Raw genomic sequence first — 23,558 nt, 5'->3', positions numbered from 1 at the left:
TCTTATTGAAGTCGCTAGGGCATTGTGCAATTGCACCTTACCGATCGCGACGTTTCCTTCACGGGTTTGTCCGACGTAAGCTCGGCGTGAAATGGAAACCTTGGGGACAGATACAGCGCGCGCGAAAGCACCGTGTGTGTGAGACCGTTCTACCGAATTGCAATCGGAGATTATATCGATTTGATCGAATTTCACACCGTGCCAAGGAAATAACCGTACCACCGTGTGCTCGACCGTATTTTTCTTATTTGCTCTCCTGCAAAAGCGAAATATTTTTTTGCCACTCAGGAATTGTATCTTACAAATCGTTTTCGAAAGATATTTTTCGTACAAATTGATTTCTATTTTTATGAGTATTATTTTTTTTTTTTTCATATAAAGTTTTCTTAAGCCTTAAAGGAAAAGCAATAACTTTTGAGTGAATAACAGAACAATCTCGATTTATTTGACAAATGTCGTCACTTCTTTTCTTTAATATTTTTTTCTTTATTTATATTTCTTTAATATATTCTTTAATATTTTTATTTAAATATCTCGGTGTAATAATTATCAATATATGTATAAAGAAAGCTTAAGCTGTAATATTCCAAAACTCGTAAAACTTTTACATTAACTTAAGGGTAGTCGCCGGGGAGAATATTCTCTTCATCGTTTCGCGATAAACCCATTAGATGTACGTTTACGGCGAAAAAGCTGCGGGCTCTATCGCAGTGTAGTCAAGAAATAAACAGAAATTTATCTTTTTTTTTTTTTCTTGAAATATATTTTGCTTTTGACACGTATATATGTATTTTCATACAATATATAAAATGCAGTTATTGCAAAATTCTATTGTGAAAAATAATAATTACATAAAAATGTCTGATCATATTAAAATCAATTAAAAGAGAAAAGTATTAGGTGGATCGTGTTTTGACAATATAAATAAGTAGCGAGAATAGGAATTATTTCAATTTAATCACGGAATATATTGTTTTACGTTTAACAAATACATCTTGTTATTCAAGATTTTGTTATATATTATTTTTTACGAGTTTTGTATTTAATCACAACTCTGAGATAACTCGTAATGCCATGATGTTCGCATTTTCAGTGAAATCATAGATTTTATCGACTGCTTGTTAAAAGCAAACGAGACATTAGATATAACGTCTGGCCAAGGCATCGTTACATTTTATTTTTCTCAACGTTCGATCGTTTTATGTCTCAAATAACGAGATTTTATGTAGAGAATTGCGGTCGCAATTTATTATTCTTTATGGTAAGGTTAATATCAACACTTTTTCACCTGTCAATTCTCAATTCTTGTGTTATTTTAATATGAGATAAGATTTTAAAAAATGGGCTTGTGACCTCGGTATCAGCTGCGTAGCATTTGTTCAAATTATTGAGAAATATAGAGAAAGAGCGTTATCGGTCAACGTCGTCAATGATATCGAGGATTTTTCGTGGCCTCTCAATATGAATAATGGATGATCCCCATGGTATTATGTATATGGTTTTCGATAAGGATAACAGGGGTTTGATCCTTGTGCTTGATGGTTCGAAATTGCAAGTCGGTACTAGTGAGACAATTCACATTCGATTGTTAAAAAAAAAAAAAGTGTTCCCTCAAAGATAGTTGCATTGCGCGCGATAAAATGTTCGCGTGAAAAAACGTATCGTTAGTAGATCGAATGCATATTGATTAGAGAGTAGTCTTTGATCTCTGATGTTGCATACGACAGTATTGCGCCAGGAAGTTACAATGAGCTTTTGTTCGAAGTTTGGTTTTCTCGCTATATGTATGTATGTGGAGGTCAATAAAGAAGTATTAGTCGAAAAATTCTCGCAATGGTGTCGTTGTCAAAATCGACGCATTATGAGATAAATAATGCCACGAAAACTGAGATTTAAAAATAAAATAACGAATTAAGTGTGTAAAAGTTCTTGTTTAAATTTCTTTCGTATACTTAAGTTTCCTTTTACGTTCGTTGAATTATGAATAACGAAACACGTACTTTTTAAAAAGAATGTGCTAACTGGAGTATTTAAAACTCCTTTAAAGTTTCTTATCTTTTTAAATGTATAATAATTTCACAACCTTAACTTCAGTTTTGTTTAGTGTATAATGAATTCAATAAAAACGCTTTACGTTTCCAATTTTATTGTAGTTTAAGGCTAAAATTTTCGCTTACTTTTAATTTTTTATTTGGCGTTTTATCTGCGTTTAAATTTTCGCATTTAATTTTTCAGTTCTCATAATGCGTCGTAAAATCGTGCTTGATAATTTGATACTGGGCAAATAATAAATTTTGAGATCAGAAATAAAAAAAGTTAACGATAAATTGATTGAAATATGTGATTGGTATTTCTAATCAACAATTACAATACACGAATCTAGATGTCATGCGTCTAACAAAAATAAATTATATTAATCTTTTTTATTTAAATTTAAACAGCGTATTTCAATATAAAATAATACGTTGTTTTCAAACGGTTATCTGTCTCGCGCTAGGATATTCTAAATGTTTTTATATATTTATCAATTTCTTATACAAAACTTATACATGTGTGTAAAGCTCTCTCGAAATTTATGAGAAACTGTTCGCGAAAGATAAGGTTTGAAACGCCTTGCAAGACATAAACTCGCCTGTTCAATTTATCCCTAATGGATTTTACCGTTGTTCCGTACGCTTAAGCCGGTAGGATCAGGAACGGAAGTTAAAAGAAACTTATCCTTAGGGATTTCTCTGTACATGTCAAAGGTATTTGCAATAAATAATCCCATGGGTTATTTCCATTTAATCTTTTTCTAAATTACTTTTCTAAGTTGCGTAAAGATTTTAGATTTCGTGGTAGCATAAACATTCGTCAAATTTATAAACACATTTCTTTTTACAAAATATAACCAGCATTATTCTGTGACTCGTGAGGAAAATTAATTTGTCACGCTTAATGATATGAAAAATCTTTTGTTGAATTTTTATGTTTGTCATTTTAATTTTAATGAAATTTGGAAAAAAAAGAACACATACATATTTGCATTAGAAATTCATAGACAATTAAAATAACATTATTAAATGTTGTTAAAAAATAATAATTGCAAGAGATAATATTTTACATTATTTATACTATTTATTTATTATATCTACTCGTGGATTCAATTCTATTCGCATGAGTTACTAATCTTGCTTATTAAACAGAAATATTTAATAATAATTTCTGTGGAAAAGCTGGTTTCGTACTGTAGATATCTGCTTCACGTAATCATGAGAGGTAGCGAAATGCCGTATGTATGTACATTCGCTTTACATTTTCGTGGAAATTCGCGATCAGTCGTCAGTACACGCGCCATACATACGCATGTTCTTGACATCGGTAATGTTCCGTGTAACTTTACGGGTTGACATTGTGTCACTCCTTCCGACGTGTTACAATACGATGGCCGAATATCGCAATTGAACTGATTTACACTCGCGGTAATTCTTGCGCTTGCGTTATTTGACTTTTACAACGACGTACGCATGTTATGGAGTTTTGCTCGGGCGGTGAGAACTACTTGACGATAACGTTTACAAATGTGCGGAGAACATTGTTGAACGGTGATGGAAATGTTACACCATGGGCGCTTGAGAACTTGACGGATCGATAGCGCAAAATGGGCCGCAACACGGTTGCCTTTTGTTCGCGAAACTTTTGTACACGAAAGTGGACGATGCTCTCAGTTGGAAATCGTTGCAGGAAGGAAGTACGTTGACGTCCTGCTGGTTCTCTCTCTTAGCTGAGACCATAATGTTATATAAAATCTTTCTTAGGACTAGATTTTTATCAAAAAATATCTAACTTGCTGGGTTAACTTTATTATTATTATTATTTTTTTTTTGAAATAATAATTATTGTTGTTAATTGCTATTGAGGAATATTTTAATGACCGTAACGAATAATTTATAAGTAAAAATCAAATCACAAGAAATCGTTAAATGGAAGTTAAGCAAATTACAATAAATTAACTCGAAAAGTAAGTTTACACATGGAGATAGTGTCACGTTGATCGCAAAGTATTGTCGCGTCTCCTTTTCATCACGTTTCTAAGTTAATTGGGATGTTTGGATTTGCGCATGTGTAACCGGACCATTTGTCTGGCTATCTGCCATTAATTTGCACGTACTCTTTTGCAACTAATCTCACTGTTTGTTTACGTTTGTACATACGGGCACAGTTAGTTCCATTTAACACTTCAAATATCTAAAAGAACGTCGATAAATGACACGTTACAAATTAAACGATTAATATTGCGTTTCATCGGTGACGCGTAAACTTTAATTGCGCGCTTGTTTGTTGCAAACAGTGGAATCAAAATTAAAGCTATTAAGCGATATCATTTCCGTAATCGCCCATGGCGAAATATTCCCCGCCGTAAAACCTGCGATGTAACTCACCGATTTATTTTTAGCCGCAAAATATTCTTCAATAAATTTTCACCCACGATAAACGCCAAGACGGTCGAATTTATAACGCTCGATACGCCTTTTCAATACATTACTCGTTTCTGAGTTACACCTGAGAATAATGTTTTTTAATTTTTTTTTTTCTCCTACGTAAACCAAAACATAACTCAGAAGCATCAGGAGCTATCAGTTTTAATTTACGGTTTAATGTTTTATATGATACGAATAACGTATCGTGAGGTACAACATTAATTAACCACGGAGTGAGGGAATACATCGTTTGATAGTTAATTTGAATTGATTCGAAACGTTTATATCTAATTACTTAAAAGTCAATTGTACTCAGACCTATAATTGCGGGAGGTAGTACACCATACCCACGGAATTTGGTATGTCTATTATGAATAACTATCCGAGTGAAAATTGAACCTAACTGTTATCTAATTACTAGCTAATCAATCCGTGGTTTATCTCGTGGCTGTCTAGCAAAAATGTTCAGCACTGAGTCAGTGATGTAACGCTTCTAACGTTTAGGTACTTCACAATTATTCTTGGTTAATAACGAGCAAGAAAAGCTTGATATCTGAACGTTTTTCGCCGCGTGCTAATACTTATGTTGCGCGTTCTCACTTATGCAACGCGCGCTCGATTGCCGGACGTATGCAACCGATGCAATATATAATTTTAATAGTTGTACTTTTTATGAGTTTTAATAAACGTGACATTTGAAGTCGATCGTGCGCAAGTAGCTCCGACACGCATACAGACAGACCGAGCTAGTGATAGAGATTATGCTTGGCGTGACGCATTCGCGGCTTATCTCGGTTGCAGTAAATTAATTCGTTGACGTTACGCTGTAATATGTACACATCACGTAGGAAATGACCGTAAACTAAATCAAGTTGGCTTTGAAACATGTCATGCATGCGATTAAAAAAAAAAAGTAATGCAAAATAGAAAAAGAGTAATTTATATATTTATTCGTACAAAAATACGATAAACTATTAATAATTTCTTATAATTTACTATTTTGTTAAACAGTATGTATCTACATTTAAAGGAGCGCAGTTGAAAATGTAAATTTAATAAATACGCAAAGTACAACAAATATAGTGACCGTCTGAATTACCACAAATACAGCCGCTTACTATTTGCGGATTATGATATGTAGCCCGCGGGCTCGCTAATTTGTATGGAAATCTCCAGCCGTTGCCGCGAGTAAAATACGCGTAGCATAGTTATCCACCGTTACAATATCAAATTACTCGCTTCATGTGACGTTGAATTTGCTGTCGCCAGCATAACGGCTACCCATGTTCTGCGCGATAGTGCGCACGAATGTATAATTTAAAGGTAGTTTACCAATCATTGACCGCTTTTATTTAGTGGCAATCAGGGATATTGACTATGTTTGCTCAATAATCAATCCGCATCGCATTTACTTATTTGACAAAAACACATATAGTGTATTTTCAGATAAATATTTTTTTTTTTTTTTTTAAAGAGTTTTCTATTTTTGACAGAAATTTTTTTTAAGAAAATTGTTATTGCTTTAAATTAATCTTATCATCTGCAAATTACAATTTTTTAAATAAATTTATTAGAATTGCTTTTTTCGTTACAAAAGAATAGATTTAACAAAAACGTTATCAATTTTTTATTATGCATAACGCAAATCTGTCTATATTTTATATTATTAATGATGTTTTTATTTTTGTTAAAAATATAAATATTAAAATTACAAATTATGATAAATTAAAATAATAAATGCTGGATATCTTAAGTAAAAATCTTTTTATTAAACAGTCTTTTCAAAGTAAACTGGCCGAAGCGCTTATAAAACTTTTCGAAGTCGAAAGTGTGGGGCGTAACGAACAATGGCAAAAAAGCTTAAGTCGTAAAGACGTGCTTAAAACTTTCGGATAAAGAGACGACTTTCGACAAACTTCCGTATTAGCCGCCGATTTGTGTTCTTGATGTTATAACGTCGCGTTACTAACACATAATAAAATTATTTGTAATAAAATGATTAAATTCAAATCTTGATTTACGACTTTTCAAGTTTTTCATCAAATTTAAAACAACAAGTAATAACGATACAGAAATAGATCTGCAATTTTTTTTTAGTGATTTAATTTTCCTTTATAACAATTTAGGTAGGAAGATTTCTCTTTGATGTAAATGCGGTTCATAATGCGACGATGATTAATATGTTCGCGTTCGAGCGCAACAAATTAATTATAATGTTTGTTGGTGAATAACAAACAGCGTATTATGACATGGTATTTAACTACTTACTGGTGTTAAATTAAAGCGGAGTATACAGGTCAAAGGATATTATTAAATTTCTTAATTAAAGGTTTAAGAAAAATCATTATCTACACAGCTTTGCCTTAAGATAACTAATCACAGTATCTTTTTATCATTAAAATCATACGAATATACTGGAGATCAAAGAGAAATACTTCGAACAATGGCTAATTGAAAATAGTTCTTTGTAATATGCCGAGAGTTGGGTATTACGCGAGGAAATGAAGAAAGGAAAGAGAAATACTCGAGAGCGAACATTAATATTGGCTAACGCAGGAATCGCAAAAACGTCTTTAATGGTTCGCGATGAGATTTCGTAATGAAATTTATTATTCCACGGTCTTGCTTTACGGTCCGGGAAAGGAAAATGAATCGCCTTTAAGATAACTTAGAAATCGATTACAACTAACTCCCGTGGTATAGTTAAACACATTTACTATTTCCTTTTCAACGATAGATTCTTATGCAACTTTTGTTTGCTTATTAAAGTTTGGGTAAACACATGGAATCCGTACGGAAATAACTGTTTTGTAGGTACATTGAGTCGACCATGCCATTTACAAAGCCGCTTTGTCAGATGGACATTGTGCGCGTCGAACAATCGGAAGCTTTAAAGAAGCCATTGCCGAGCGGTGCAAAATAATTCGCGCGGAACAGATTGTTGCAACTTTGTTGTCGCATCGGCTGCCATGAATTCTTGCTGGTTCTGTTGTTGCAATGAAGTACAATTACTATGTGATAGGGAGGAGTTCAGTGATCCTTAGAAGTCGAGAGAATTGCAGCATTCTCGAGATAGCATCCCAACATAGTTATATCAAAGGTTTTATACCAGTGTGCGACACAGGCAACTATCTACATATGTATATTTGAATAAAATGAACTCAGAAAACATGGGGGGGAAAAAATATAAGAAAAGTACATACTGTCACTACGTCTGTAATAAATTATTAAATATTTTATGGTACGAAAAGCGAAAAAGTTTATAAATTAATTATAAAATGTAAATGTATATGTTCGGACAATAGGCGCGGAATCAAGAAAAATCGGATTTGTAAGTTTTGGAATATATATTTTCACAATAATTGATTGTTAAAAAAAAGAGGTCTAAAAATACTAACAGATAAAAATTCTTGCTGTGAGACGTGAGTTGAAATTGAAAGTGTGAAATGGAACGCGAAGTAGTTCGATTAAGAAAAAAAAAGTCTTGCACGAGCTTCTTGGTCCGTGATATAACACATCGTGAAATGTTCTATCCCTTTGATTGATTGCCGCAGTAAATAAAAGTAACGGTGTACTTAAAAATATATATTACAGCTACAAGAATTTGTATATTAATAGAAATTTAGGAAAATAGTATTATCGAATAAGCGGGATTTTTCTTACTTTTATTATTTGTATTTTCAGCAAAGATCGCCGTTATAATTTAATAACGTAAGGGGTAGAATAACGGTAAAAACACATGAGGATGGGGATGACTTCACATTTACGAGCACTCAAAATACAATAGGGGTAGCAAAAACTAGTCGTAATCGTGAAAGAGAAAACTAGGATATACTTGGTGTTCAATATTTCGATCCTACATTCGATACATTTCCGACCGATTCCACTGACCACAATTGGATTTCCCAAGGATCCCTATGGCGAGTCGAATATCCGCTTGTTCATCCGGTACATCCTCCGTTTTCGATCTCATCTTTTTTCCCCCTTTCGTTTTTCTTTCTCGCACACGACAGGAAATGCATGCTTGATCTACCGGCTAATCGAGATTAATGGAAATCACAGGCAGCAGCCAGTGTATCTTTGCTTACTTGGCATATGTGGACTCATTCTTCGGCATGTCGAAAATGTTGCCATTACTCGAGCTGACAATTAATCTTTTTCTTTCGCAGTAAAACACGTAGAATCGTCGTGAAAAGTCTTGCGCAAGCATCACGACGTTTTCTCGTATTGTCGAAAACGCGATGGTTGACGATATTAAATTTTGTGGTAATTGTTTTTATTTTTATACGCATTTTGTAAAACACTCAAATTCCATTGATTACATCTTTACTTTAGAACAGAGGTTTTTATAGTTGGAAAATATAGGATAGATTGCTGACGGTACATTTTTCGCATTTCATAGTTCCAAGAAACTTATAGTCTTTTCTTTTCTCAACGTAGAAAGTTGGAATTGAAGATCAACTTACGTCGAGTAACCTTGTCAGCAATTTGCAATCACTTCTCTGCCTGTAGAATAATTTTAAGAAGTTTGAGTTAGCCGAAAATATTTTAATATAGGTTTCCCAACAAATTTGTGAAAAAAAATATTTTAATCAAATTCGATTTCTAATTTATATCGTTATTTTTAAAATATAAAACATTTATTCATATTTTATGGTGCATTTATATATTTCATAATTGTTCAGATTTATGGCTGTGAGTGAATACGGCTAAAAAAAATATTAATTAGGCACTAATATTGTATAAACGATAAAGAAGAAATTTATTATTATCAAAGAGCATATATATGAAATGCATCTTAAATAATTTTAAGACATCGTCGACAAGTTGAATCCAGACGAAATAGATATTTGCGTTTGTAGTTGTACTTCTTCATTCAACATGATTAAACTCCACTTTTGCGGCAACTCTGAAATTCGTCTTCGAAAGGCTTCCTTTCAAGGAACTCTTTTTCACTTTTTATTTCACGAAGGAAATTGCCGCGCAATTCCATACTAAATGGTGACGATACTTTGGTCCATCTCGCTAATAATTATTTTAATTGAATCACTGTTGCTATAAGTGTTTGCAGTCAGTTGAAAAGTCAGAACGTTTCGTTCTAGAAAATTACTTTGCGGTTGATCTGTCCATTTTAATTATAATATTTCACTATGTTTTTATTTTTTGTGGAACATTAACGTTTATTAAATTTTATTATATATTTTTTATTGTAATGCAAAATACCGGCATGTAGAAGTATGAAAACTCGAAAATAACTAACGGTTGATTTGTTTTTGTGATATTAATATAATAACGGTACAAAAGTAGTATTAAAAATTTAACACGAAAAGATAACACAACGGAGTATTACGGCAAGATATAGTGCGTCTCGTGTATACTATGCACACGTTCTTCATATACCTAATACCCGTATATGTTTAATAAATACGATACATCGCCACCTTTCATAACACGAACAACGCTGGCCACGAAGTGTCGGTGTCTCTCGCGTGCATTACCGTCGTCGTGACGCTAAAGAATGAGAGTAGTAGAGTCATTAGTGCGTCCTAGAAGAGATTATTTCCGGCAGCGTTCTCACCTTTTTTCGTGGACGTTACAGCAATGAGAACTCGCGCGTGTACATTGCTGGCAACGTATCTTTTACCTTTTGAAATACTTGAGAGCATTCTAACGAAATAATTCCCACGTTAATTACCGTCAAGAAACATCGCGCGCAATGGTAAATATATTAATATTTTGAGAGAAGTAATATGTCGTGTTTAATTATTGAAAATAAAATTACGATTATTATTTGAAATAAAATCTATCAAGGCTTGTGAGATTTTTCAGAATTCGTAAGTAATGATGTTCGCTGCAAATACGTATTCTTTAAAGTTGCACTTATTTAAAAGTTGCACAAAAGCATTATTAAAATACGTTTGTTGGCACTTTCGTGTTTCTACTCGATGCCATTGATGAAATTCCAAGCAATATTTCCCATGTCATCTAAAATTCGAAGGACTCACGCGAGAACTAATAGAAAAGTATGCTGGAATTCCAATTTAACTGTTCCGTTGTCGATTACACTGATTGGTTTTCTCGTTTAAATGTACGCTTCGGAAAATGTCAGTTAAATACTTTTCAGTTGAGTACTTTTTTGTACTGATTGACTGTCATTGCAATCTCTTACATGTACATGAATTTTTATCACGAAACATGAAAGGACTTAATTAAAAAAAAATTTTTTAAGTTTTAAAAAAATATGCTACATTATCATATACATATATACGTATATTAAGTAACAAATATTAATCTTATAGTTATTAAAATTGAACGATAATAGCACAATGCAATAATAATAAGAAAATGAAATATTTAACTGATAATTTCGTTTTATTTCAAATAAAGTTATGGATCTAACTGGTTGGGCTTAAACCTTAGATTATCGAAACACCGTGCTAATACAAGGAGATAACAAACAAGCAGGTGAACTGAAGCGATTAGAAGCTTTAATCCCGTTAAGTACTTATTGTGATAACAAACTCGATACCAAATACAGCGCTTACTATAATCGGTCCGTTATACATGGACGATTGGTCAACAAAGTCCACAATACTGCTGCTTTGCAGGACCGAGAGGTAAAGCAAAGATCAATAGGCTAAGTACACGATGATCTGCGGTGCCCAAATACATATAATAAATCTATCAGATACATAGCTGTAACAATAATTAAGCCTTTCCAGGATAACGATTGAAATATAGCTTTTAAATTATTGCAGTAGCTCAAAAGTAATCTCTTTTGTGAATAACTTATCAAGATCAAGTGCTATAATTTTAAGATCTGAAAAATATGAAATCTTACAATTTTTTGACATTTAAAGTAAAATAATATAAGAACTTTAATAGACAAGAATGATAAAATAAAGCTGCTTCTGAAAAATAATTTTGTCAGATAAGGGTTAAGATAACTTTTCGAGTTTATACCGCTTAAAGACATTTATCTCAAGCAACTAGGTTACGTATAACAGATGTCATTTACATCCCCTTCACTCATCTGCAGATTTGGTTGGTAGGAATTTTAAGCAGCTATTTATTATTCGCACTGTGAATACGCTTCTACTCTTTCATCATCGCGCAGTTGCTCTCCCCCCAGTTTAAATATTTGTTTTCACTTATCTCGTGACCGTAGTTAATTAATGAGAGCGATTTCCATTTTCCTTCGCTTAGACCTGAGCTGAATCCGATTAAAAGTTTTGTGAATAAATTCACAAGCAATAGCATAATTGCGAACGTATGTAAACTAGCGACTTCAGAAATAGGAATTTAATTTGTGACTTGTATTTTACTTTGTCGCCGGCATGATTCTGTAATGCTTTTACTTGCATTAACATTAAAGTTTATGTGGTCGCTGTAAACCATATGAAAAATATTTCAAAAATTTTGTTTTTTTAACGAAATACAAATGCGTCTACGTTAATCGATCGTATTCAATTAACGAGCACCGTAATGTATATACCTGATACATACAAATTTGCGATGTATTCGATTTAATATTGGAAAGAATATTCGAACGACCGAAAATAACGGGTGAGGGATGGGTGAGGAATGGGTGAGGGGTGGGTGAGGGGTGGGGAAGGGATAGCGCGTCAGAGGATGGGGAAGGGGTAGCGCGTGAGGTACGTGATTCAGTACGCCGTGCTTGCCTGATCACCTTGGCATTCGACCGTGGACCGTTGAGACTCGAGCACGCTAGATCAGAGCTCCTCTGCGAACAGAAAATCAGGTATATTTAATAAAGAAAGCGATCGGTCGTATAGAATTCGATTCCCGCGATCGGTTATATGAATGCGGAGAATATTCATTGGTGCTATTTGCGTCTCTACATGTAATTTTTATTACGTACATCCTCTTTTCCGACTACTCCGCGTAATCTACGATTGATTGAGTAAAGGTTATTTCTACTGTGCGAATTAACTTCGATCTCGTTTCGGCAGAAATAAACGGAGTTGAGTCGAGGTCGAAGACAATTGGCATTGATAGAAATTTGATTTGAGCGCGCTCTGAATTAGTTCCGATTAACCGAGTCAGCCATTATATTTCAGTAGCACCACTGCAGTGGTGTCGCGCGCGCGAAAAACGCAGTTGGTAGTATAAAAAGTTAATGGCTAATTCGTTTAACCAGGAATTTGATCGCAGGCAGGCCGCGTAATCCATATCTCAACGCATCCATCGATTGTAAGTCCATAACATATTAATATACATAGTACTTAATGTAATAATCGGCATGCATAATTTATTTTAACATGCAAAGTGCGTAGCGTTCGAAAGAGATGCAGAGAGATAGATAGATAGATATATGGAGAGAGAGAGAAAGAGAGAGAAAGAGAGAGAGAGAGAGAGAGAGAGGCGGCGTACGTGATTCACGCATGATATTGTTAATATAATATTCGCCTGCCGACAATCCGGCACATCGTGGAGCTTACAGGAGTAATTATATGTGTATATTCTTTTATAACGCAGTGAGTTCGTGCAGTCAACCTTGGTCACCCTGAATACACTCGGAGGAAAACAACCGATCTACGTACATGCCTACGACCCCGCACATAGGAATTTTCCTTCGATGAACGTCCCAAGGAGAAGTTGTGTTGTGTTCTCGTCGCCGATATCAATGAATTAACGAACCGCAACCGATTCGTCAGTCGTGTTCTCGGGAGCGTCGTTGTCCTCGGGCGCAATATTTGGTTACGTTGATTTTTGCAAACGCGAGTATCGGACACTGAAGCGCGAAATAGTGTAATTAGTAATTCGCAGTTGTAAATTCACGGTCGCGGCTTACGTGAGTGCGCGTTAGGATGACTCGACACGTCCCATCTGGGAGGAGGAGGAGGCCTTGGAAAGGCATCATATTACGGCGGAGCAACGTTTTGGTAAGTATCATTTTTCAGCGAATAAAAAAAATTTATTTATTTTTTTTTTTTTTTTTGAAATAATGAAAATTATTTGAAGTTTCTCTACAATTAATATTTTATATTTGAATGTTACAGGATCATCATAGCTGCCTTGCTGTAACTTCACTGCTGCGCATCAACACGTCCCATCTGAGAGGAGGAGGAGGCCTCGGAAAGGCATCCTGCTTCGGCGGAGCAACGTTTTGGTAAGTATCATTTTTCAGCGAATAAAAAAAATTTATTTTTTATTTTTTTTGAAATAATGAAAATTATTTAAAGTTTTTCTACAATTAATATTTTATATTTGAATGTTACAGGATCATCATAGCTGCCTTGCTGTAACTCCGCCGCTGCGCATCGAATCGGTGAGTCGATAATATTCTGTTATATTGCATGTCTTTTGATCTCACCGTTATTAAGAATTGTGCAGTACACGTCGAGAAATAATAATGATCATATAAAATTACACATAAAATTGTTAAAAAGCAATCGTTAAACAACTGCGGGTGGGAAACAAATGCTCATACAACTATTTGATAAATTTTCATCTGCGGTATCATAAAAACGGGGGGAAAACGCGCTCAATTTCCCCAGACTCTCACAAATCTAAAAGTCTGAAAAATATTGGAGAAGCGATTAATTGCGATTTATTATTTATGTCATTGCAGTATGTTCGCGATAGAAGTTTTAATAATAAAACGTGAGTTGGGATTCAACCCGATTTCGCGCGATTTGTATTCGCAGTCTCGATTCAATTATTTATTACTTAATTGCTGGACAGGCAATTAACGTCATGGTGACAACGGATTATTAAATTAACACTATTTTATTTTTTTTTTTTTTTAATAACTTAAATCTTACTGCGTTATATTTAGTTATCAAGTTAATGAGTTTGCTAACGTTGCATATTGGTATGCGTGCTTGCAGCATTTTTGTAACCGCGTTTTGTTATTTGATCTCATATGTTAGGCAGCAGACAATATATTAGAAAAACAAAAATCGGCTTTTATACATAATTTATTGAGAATGCACTCGATATTTTCTCGTCGTCAGAATCTGTTTCGGATGTATGTAGGTGGCGGAGGAAGGTGCATCACAGCTTCCATTATCCAAGCATTCTCTATTTGAATGTTTTATCATTCAAGTGATTTACTATTCTAGCACGATGTTTCCTTTTAAAATAGTAAGAATTTTTGTTACTTGAAATATTATACTATAACATATATTATATAAAACAGCTTGTTTTCGCCATATTTGCGATTACAATGAATTTTGCGGAACAAACATAATTATATTTTAATAATAATTATTGCTTTACATAATATATAAAATAATATACGCGAAAATAGCTTTCGAGCTATAATTACATTAATAAAATTAGTTTTTATTTACGAGATCTCTTATTACTAAAATGTCGAAAAGTCTAATTTAATATTCGCGATCTGTTTATAATTCCTTTAATCTTAACTTGAAAAAATAAAATATTGAAAAGTCAGGAATATAGAATCTAATACTTGGGTGGGTTTTATATTGTGCGTCAAGGCGACGATCGAAATTTAGATCCTGAGGCATCTCGATAATATACACCGCGAGAATTTTTCAATGGCATCGACGCTAGGTTGTGCAAATGGTATCGTCAAACGGCGATCGTTTTAGCGGAGACAAGGTGGAAAGGATCGTAGAAACGTTCTCGCGAAGCAAAGAGCTTTTCACCCTCGGGCAATATCTTTGTGGCGACACTCATATGTGTCAGCACATAAACACGCTTGCCGCTATGTCAGAAAGCTACGGTGTTACGGTCTTGAAACGGGTGGGGACAGTCGGAAGGATATGCGCGGTGTCCTAATCTTCTGTAAATCGTACGTGACTAGAGGCTCGACAAACTTCATTAAAGTTTGACGTCCGCGGGATTGGAAAATGCGGCGAGTTCGTGGTTGCTTGCTCTCTCGTAAATCGCGCGCGGCAGCAAAGTGACGCTCTTTTGCTTTTAGGGTATGTCGTTTAGTTGAGATTGTAAGTGTCGATAGTAGACTTGTGGCTGTTGTGGTTTACGTTAATACCCGCGGCCGTGATGGCTCTAATTACATTTAACCAAGAGAATTCGATCATTTTATTCGACTTTGCTGACATTGATATTACGTTTCTTTAAATCATTTTTATAAATATAAATTTAGAATAATTTTTTGAATTTAGATATTTTAATTTATATTGTTAAATAATATTTTGTATACCTATACATTTTTAGTATTTTTTTTTATTAAGTAATAAACTTGCGTTACTCACAAGGGTAGACTTTTCTAAAACCACGAGAGCAACAATATTTGCCCGTATACATATTTTTTGCTTGCATACTCAGCTGTGCAAACAAATGACCGTTACACACATGACGAATTCGGAGATTGGGAGAGAGGATTTATTCGTAACAGAAATTATTCGTATGAATCACATGTTTAAAGCAGGGTTCGTTTGTTAAAACTCGTTATCCCGCGTACAAAATTTTAGCGATGCGGAATCCAAGATGCATTGTTCGCGATTTGTTTTCGTATGTATAATAGAGACGACATTATGACATTAAACGTTAACGTTACTAAATGAAGATGCATCTATAATGTATTTGAACGCGTATTTTTAATTTAAACTATTATTAAATAATATTTTGTACAAAAATGCTTTTAAAAGCGTCTAAATATTTAACGTTTATTTTACTATTTCTATTTATCTATTTTAGTTTTTAGAGTATTTAGAATTTATTCAGGATACACTTTTAATATTATATGCCTGCTTATATTTAGCGGCGATACATCTTTCAATTTTTCTCAAGGATCCATGCGAACGGATCTTATTTTTCGTATCTTATATATTTTTATGATGTGCTTTTCGCGTAAATTGTGCACTGTAATTTTCACCGTACTACATATATCGTATATTTAGCAACGCCGTATAACTTGATATCTTATTTCGTCTACCGTATATTCCTTCTCTGATGTTTCATTGACTGAACTTTTCTATTTTTATACGCGAATATATATATTTCCACTTAAAGCGATCAATTAAACGACAAATTAAAATATAATTTTTTTACGGATATTCCTTTCTTGATTGTAAGGTTAAAATTGCAGTTGAAGTATATTTCGAGAATAAAAACGATGCTATCTTCTTTCCGCGAAATCTTTCCAGTAATGAAATCTCTTTTGCAGTTTATTTTTATTTGTTTGAGGATCATGTTTAAATTATTAATGTACTCTCTGGTGAGGTTTATCGTATAGAATTAAAATATACATAGCACAAGCAGAGCTTGAATGTTGTCGTTAGTCATTGAGAAGAAAGCAATTGATAAATTTTACTTCAATGCCATTAAAATAAATTAAAGTTATTATTTTCAGTCCCTTCTTTATGAAATTGATTTTTATACGAGTCACTTAAAAAAAAAAGTTTTTTTTTAGTTTTTATTAGACATACGTATACTTAGTTACACACGCAAATATTAACGTACTATTTCTTAGGGTCTATGAGCTAACATACTTTTACTAAAATTAACAAATTCCATATTAAATATTTCAACATGCAATCTGGGTTAATTGGAAAATTAATTAATATCATGTCGGTGTGACGCACGACAATTTTATGGATAATTACGAGACTTTTTCTGGAATTTTAACTATGTATTAATTATCGTTGCAATAATCGTACTTATTAACACTGTCGAGTAACTTTATCTTTAACTTACGATACAAATGTATCATTACATACATTTCTTTTTTATAATTAAAAAATTATAATACAATTTTTTTTTTTAAGAAAACGTTTGAAAGAATTTTGTTTAAGTTTTCTTCGCGTGTAGTACATCAAATATAATTAGAGATTAAAAGCATAAGAACCTTAATATTAGAGGAAGGTAATTTCTTATACACACAATCAAATCGATAGCATCATAAAATTTATTACACAGACTTAACGAATACGTGCTTGTAACTAAATATACGGCTATTGGTAACAATATAACCGTCGGCCAATTTTGTTTATAACTATCAGGCATTTTGGCTCTGTTAACTGAGCGGTTTATAAATAAATAAACGTGTTAACAATAAACAAGTCAAACACGTCAATTCGTTATGTAGTGATTTGCGATAAATTCCACATTCGATAGCCGAAAGCTATTCATAGTCTGCATTTGAAAGCAATGCAGAATCGTGCTCTGAAACAGAAAGATAGACCGGACCACGCCCTTTCCGACGTCGCAATTCCTCTCACGCGTAGGAGAGCTTGTAAAAAACGTACCGCTCAAAATAAGTATAAAATTACTTTCGACTACTTTCTGAAACGTATGTCACTTACCTTTGCACCTTCTCAGCAAATATTACAAAAGTGTTTAATAAAAAATAAAAAAAAATAAAAAAAAAAAATTGCTAAACTGCGATAGGAATTTTTATTTTGCACTCGTGCGATATTCAAAAATAATTTAATTTATTGCTATTGAATCTGGTCAGAGTAACATTTATGAAGTGGCGGTGCAATTTTCGCGACGCGATATCTTGTTAGCGTGAACGTTAAATGAAAAAATTCTCGTCACGTTCCTCTGAATACCAAAGAAGCGTCAAATATGTACGGAAGAGTATTAAAAGAAAATCGATTTAATTAAGAGGAAATGCAACTTCAGCGAAGCTAATCGAGACCGTACATTCGCGGCTGCTGTTCCTTTTTTTTCTACATCAAAGATGAATTAAATTCCAATTTTAACATTCCAATGTCGTGGCGTGACCGTGAATACAGTAACTATCGGATAAAAAAAGAACTCGATAGTATACTTATTCCGAACAAAAAAAACACAGAAAACTGCTGGGCAGAACTTTGTGTAAAATTAGACGAGCAGAACTTCGAAGATACATTGTGCATTTGTAATGTCGTTAAGTACATTTTACGCGATACTGATTGCACTTAAACATATACGTATTCCGATTAGGAAACTTACTGAGTAGCTATCTGAAACGTTTTCCAAGTTTTCAGTCAGGTAAATTGCTTCATAAATTCCTTCCGTTCTACGTTTCTGATAAGTAACATCGTACATATATCATACGCGATTCTGATATTCACGTATAATTATAATTCGCACAAGTGGTTTCATTAAAAAGAGAACACAAATAATGAACAAAAGTTTTTAAATGGAAATTTGCATTTTAATGTATCATTTATTTGCAACGGCCAAAAATACTTAAGACAGTACACTAGCAACATTTTCTAATAAATGAATGTTTTATGACAAAAATAACTCGTATGATGATCGCAGTGTACTAAAGCTCTCTCATTTATGCGCGTAGTAGCGTGGTTTTAAAAGCTTAATATTGCAGTTTTCGTCTCTATCGAAATTACATGTAAATGAATTCCCGGAAAAAGAGCAAAAGACTGGCGTTCTGTCACCACCTGACTGTATTTGCATCCAATCCCATCAATAATACGAGCTGCATGAAAGTTTCAACGAGGTTCCCTTCGAATGAAATCGCGTGAACAAATTCATAAAGAAGCACCGTCGACCTCTAGCATCCCCCATTAGTTGATAAGTAAATTTCCTTGAGAACTTTTGTCACCGCCGAAAGGTCAGAAACTTGCGGTTCCTCGAAAACATATACCTGTTGCAGTTCTAAAAGTCTTTGTAGTATTATTCAGTAAAAAGCACCCCCGTTTCTTCGAGGCGTGGTTAGGTTAGTCGAAGGGACGTTTGGGACTCATCTTTTCTGTAGAATATTCCAATGAGAACCACCAAATGGGGATGAGAAAAATCATGTTCTTGTCAAATCTACTGCCATAGATCGAAGGTCGAGGGTCCATAACTCTATAGGATTATTTGAATTGTCTATCCCTTGTGCAGTGACAAAATATATCTTTTATCTTTTTCATTGAATATGAATTGAGATATTACACAAAATTGATATCTTTCGTTAATATATGCTGACAATTTTATTAGCTTTATGATTTAAAATTAATCATTCAGTAACATAATGGGTAATGTGCTTAATGGATACTTTGTAATATTTTATATTATAAATGCAATTCTGTTTAAAAAAAATTTAATAATATTAAAAATTACGGAAATATATGAATATCATACAATGTATACATGAAAAAAAAAAAAATAAATAAAAAAGTATCACAGTATTACAATTTTGTTGCACGAGATAATATTAAAAAAAAAATCTTTTTTTTTTTAATATAATACATTTTTATGCAATTTAAATAATATAAATTACAAAGTACATGTACAGAATTAATTCGTGTTTGTTATAAGTTTAAGTAGAGATTACCAAATTTCAACACAGTATTTGTAATTTTGACGCATAGTCTCGGCGAAATTTTCTTAATTAATTTGCGAGTTTGGCATTCCGAATGTCACCACCAGCTGCGATTCTGGATTTTGTAGCATTTCGTGTCTCTTCATTTCGCTGACGGTTTTTCACTCGTATGAACAAGCAATTACCGATAGCGGTAGTCATGTTGATAGTGGCGGTTTCCGTTGAGACGATGAAATAGATTTAACAAGTTGATTGTTCCTGGCAGTGAATAAACGTATGGATATTTGCTATTGTGGAGGCAATTTGTATAAACTCCAAACAATTTATATGAACGTAAACCGATCGATGCAAAAGTAATAATGTGTGTGAAACCGATCAAACAGAATTCGAGACATGAGAAAAGCAGTTAATAGACATTTTGCCCTTTAGATATTTCGTACTTTAACTGATATACGTTAGGTTACGTTTGTACGTTTTCTAAAAACTATAAGAATATGTCTTAAAATTATTAATCAATGGTACGTGTAGAATACACGAATTGAACCGCGCACGCGCGCGTATACCGACTTGAGTTGTAAAGTTCCGGGATATACACATACCTTAAAATATCTTAGCGCCATGAAAAAATTTGCTGAGCTTAATAAATAATTAATTTAATACGTAATTTGTGGCTTTCAATAAAAAGAAAATATTCTTTTCGTATTATTTTCAATGGTTCGACGAATCTTAGGCAATACTTTTTAATATTTTTTTTTTAATAATTTTGTTGATTATATGTATCGATATAAATTAATTACTCGCTGCCATATAATATTCTGCTTAATTGGTATCTGCGTAAGGATGGTCCGAGGTTAAATTGTGGCCAAAGCATATAATTGTTATATCACGCTCGATTATTCACAAATGGAAGTTGGTCGTGGCCATTGGTATTTTGCTAATTAGTCTCGGTGATTAACAGGGAAACTGGAATTCCTGTTAGCCAACTGTACTAATATCCCAGGTTAACATCACGGTTATGCGATGTCGCGTGGGAATCTTGGGTCCCTTATGATGTGGAACTTAGTTAAAATCGCACACTCAAAGATTAGTTCCGGAATTTCATCAGGAAAGGGTTACGGCGCCTTCCATCCGCGACGGTTGGTTTATATTACACCTAGCACTGCTGAGGCTAAGCTGCTTTTGCTACCGGATAACATGCGTTTAACTAGAACTATAATTCAATATAGTTTCCTTGGCCGATTAGAAAGTTCACTGCGAGCATATCTATGACGGACTACATTATAGAAATTTCGATACGTGAATTCTATAATCGATAATTTAAAACCTGAAACAAGTTTACTCCAATGTGTAGGTTAATTCAGTTTATTTACAAAACTTATAATTTGAAATAATAATAAATTTCATTAGAAATAAAGAAATTGACAGAGCATAATTTATTGCATTAATTAAAATTAAATTAAAAAAAAAATTGATGTCTATTATTATTATAAATGGTTTCATGTTCTGTGTTTGCTTCACGTATTTTCCAATTGACTCTAAAATCAAGCACGGTTTCGGTGTTCTAAATGCAATGATCCGTAAATCGTATTGTCGAAAGCCTTCCGTAGAAATCGTATTTTACCGGCCACCGTGAGAGTGACAAGCGCGTTAGGATGTCGAAAACAAAAGCTTCTGAAAGAAAGGGTGGGTACATCTTTATCGGCGTCTTCTCTCTACGTTGCTTTTTTGGGTTTCCTGCAAATATAAAAGATAAAATTTCGAGATTCAATCTCTAGACGCCTTGACGATTTTTCGTAGTTCCTCGCATTGTGGACATACAGTACATAGAGCAATGTAGTTATCCAGTCAGTATGGATCGATGTCGGTCCTTTTCATTCTGCTTGCTCCTTTCCAGACAGTCTCGCAGATAGGCATTGCAATTTTCCGCCCCTTCACGAGAACTCCATCGTCCTGTCGAGGCATATAAATGATGCTATTATATAAGCCATACTGTTATCCCTTGACGTACCTTCGAACAATGCTTTTACTAGATACGCATAGCAAGGATTTTTATTATTATAACTTGTTTACCGTCGTCGAGATTTTTACCGAATTATCTTTAATTATCTCATATATTTGAGATCCGAAACCTCAGATGTTCGAGTTTTACTCGATAAAACTAACAAATAATTGTTCTTTGTTAAAAATGTCTTTCTCTTTATTTTTATATTCGTTGAAATTCTTTACAAGTAAATTCATGTTATTTACATTGACTTTTTGGAGAATGACGGTAGTTTATTTGTGTCGAAATTGTCATTGCCTTAAATCTTGTATCCTCTTACGACGTTGCTCGAATTTCTGATTGTTCCTTCATTCCCTGACGGTAGACATTGTCTGGTAGAGTAATTCTCAAGGATATATATTCTAACTATGAGTTAACGCGTTAACGCGTTATACAGCCTCCCTCGAGAAACATAAGTACGAACTCACGTACAGAAGTTATTGTGACGCGAATAGTTGGAGCGAATATCGAAGTTTATAGAAATTTATATTGTCACCATATAACGGTATTATTACGGAAATTAATTATTGTAACAATGTATCACCAAATTATATTAATCACCGCATAATACGATTTATCTCAATTCTAACATAAATAAATAATTCAGAAAAAGATTAACACGTAATAATAAAATACGTGTATAATCACTTATACATATTGAACAACCTTTTTCTTTTTTTTGCAATTCTTTTGTGATCTCGTGCGAAATTTATGCCGTTAATAATTTATATTTTATACACACAAAGGATTATAAAAAATACTTTGTAAAATATAAAAATTATTCGTGAAATATGTGTGAAAAAAAAAAATGTCTTTTAATGAATGACGCAGGATAATTATAATATAGACTCCGCTGTTTTATCTAATAGATTATTTATTACCTATATGGTAAAGTGATATTGATTTCCAATTGAAATTCTATCATCAAACGTTCGGATATGTACTACGTCTTAGTTGTTTCCCATGAGGATCTCACGTCTCACAAGGCAATCATGGGGTCGTGGTATCCCTTGCGTTGTACAGGATCAATCGTGATCCACGTAAGACACCCGGTACCATACGTCGGGGATGACACGGAGAGGTGGTGCCCCGAAGACGCAGAACTATACTCCGGAGTTTCGGGGTGAAACGCGTGCGCGGGTGGTTTTAATCGGGGGCGGGGGTGCGGTCACGGGGACAGTATCGTCGCTCTTCAGTTGGGTTTGGTACGCGTTTCGCGACTGGCCACTGCGCGGCTCTTCGCATACGGCGTCTCCGTTCCACTATTTATTTTTACCTTTTAACGTTAACCTCGGGAATCGCGGTCAGGGCTCGCGGTGTAGAACATTCTCCTCCGTATTTTTCCGTAAACTTTGCTTGAACTTAAACTCTTCTTCTGGACCTTTCGATCATACGTCGCAACTTTGTCGGAATAACTGACTACGGATGCCACGTACGTGTACGAGAACTGAAGAGTGTTTGTTGGAAGTTCTTCATACAGATTCGACTGTCACATGATGAAGGGTAAGTCGGTTTATTTTGGGGGAAAATCGTTAGCGTTAGACATAACGAGGAGCACATGATGATTATTCAAGTCTTACGGAAGAAACGACTAATGGTTAAGTCGGCGCCGGGCATTTGACGTAACTGAGTTAGGTGTATAGGGAGGAGAGCTGGCTTTTGTGGTTCTACGGAATGTGTAAAATAAATGGGCGATGTGACTTGTGGGTTTACTTAGAGAAGTTAGAAGTGCATTTATTAACGAACGATGAAGGGTTATCGATTTTACTTTAATTGTCATCGAGCAAGGATATAAAAGTCAGAAACTGTATTTTGTCCCGAAAATTAATTACAAAGCAATATTGAA

At 33.9% G+C, this 23,558-nt stretch overlaps 1 protein-coding gene across 6 annotated transcripts in view; it reads left to right on the top strand.

Annotated features, from left to right (window-relative positions):
- Positions 1 to 23,558, top strand: part of Nmdar2 (NMDA receptor 2) — a 154,781-nt gene that overhangs the window by 1,657 nt on the left and 129,566 nt on the right. For 2 of the 6 annotated variants that reach the window (XM_070671824.1, XM_070671849.1), the window contains exons 2-4: positions 12,960 to 13,366; positions 13,484 to 13,593; positions 13,705 to 13,752. The gene's annotated coding sequence lies outside the window, so the exon portion shown is untranslated. Of the gene's footprint in view, positions 1 to 12,959; positions 13,367 to 13,483; positions 13,594 to 13,704; positions 13,753 to 22,867; positions 23,216 to 23,558 lie in introns of those variants that run through there. The other 4 variants (XM_070671816.1, XM_070671883.1, XM_070671832.1 and 1 more) reach the window with 3 other exon arrangements.

Source organism: Cardiocondyla obscurior, linkage group LG02 (assembly GCF_019399895.1).
Source record: "Cardiocondyla obscurior isolate alpha-2009 linkage group LG02, Cobs3.1, whole genome shotgun sequence".
Taxonomy (NCBI): domain Eukaryota; kingdom Metazoa; phylum Arthropoda; class Insecta; order Hymenoptera; family Formicidae; genus Cardiocondyla; species Cardiocondyla obscurior.
This window is presented reverse-complemented; position numbering and strand designations above follow the sequence as displayed.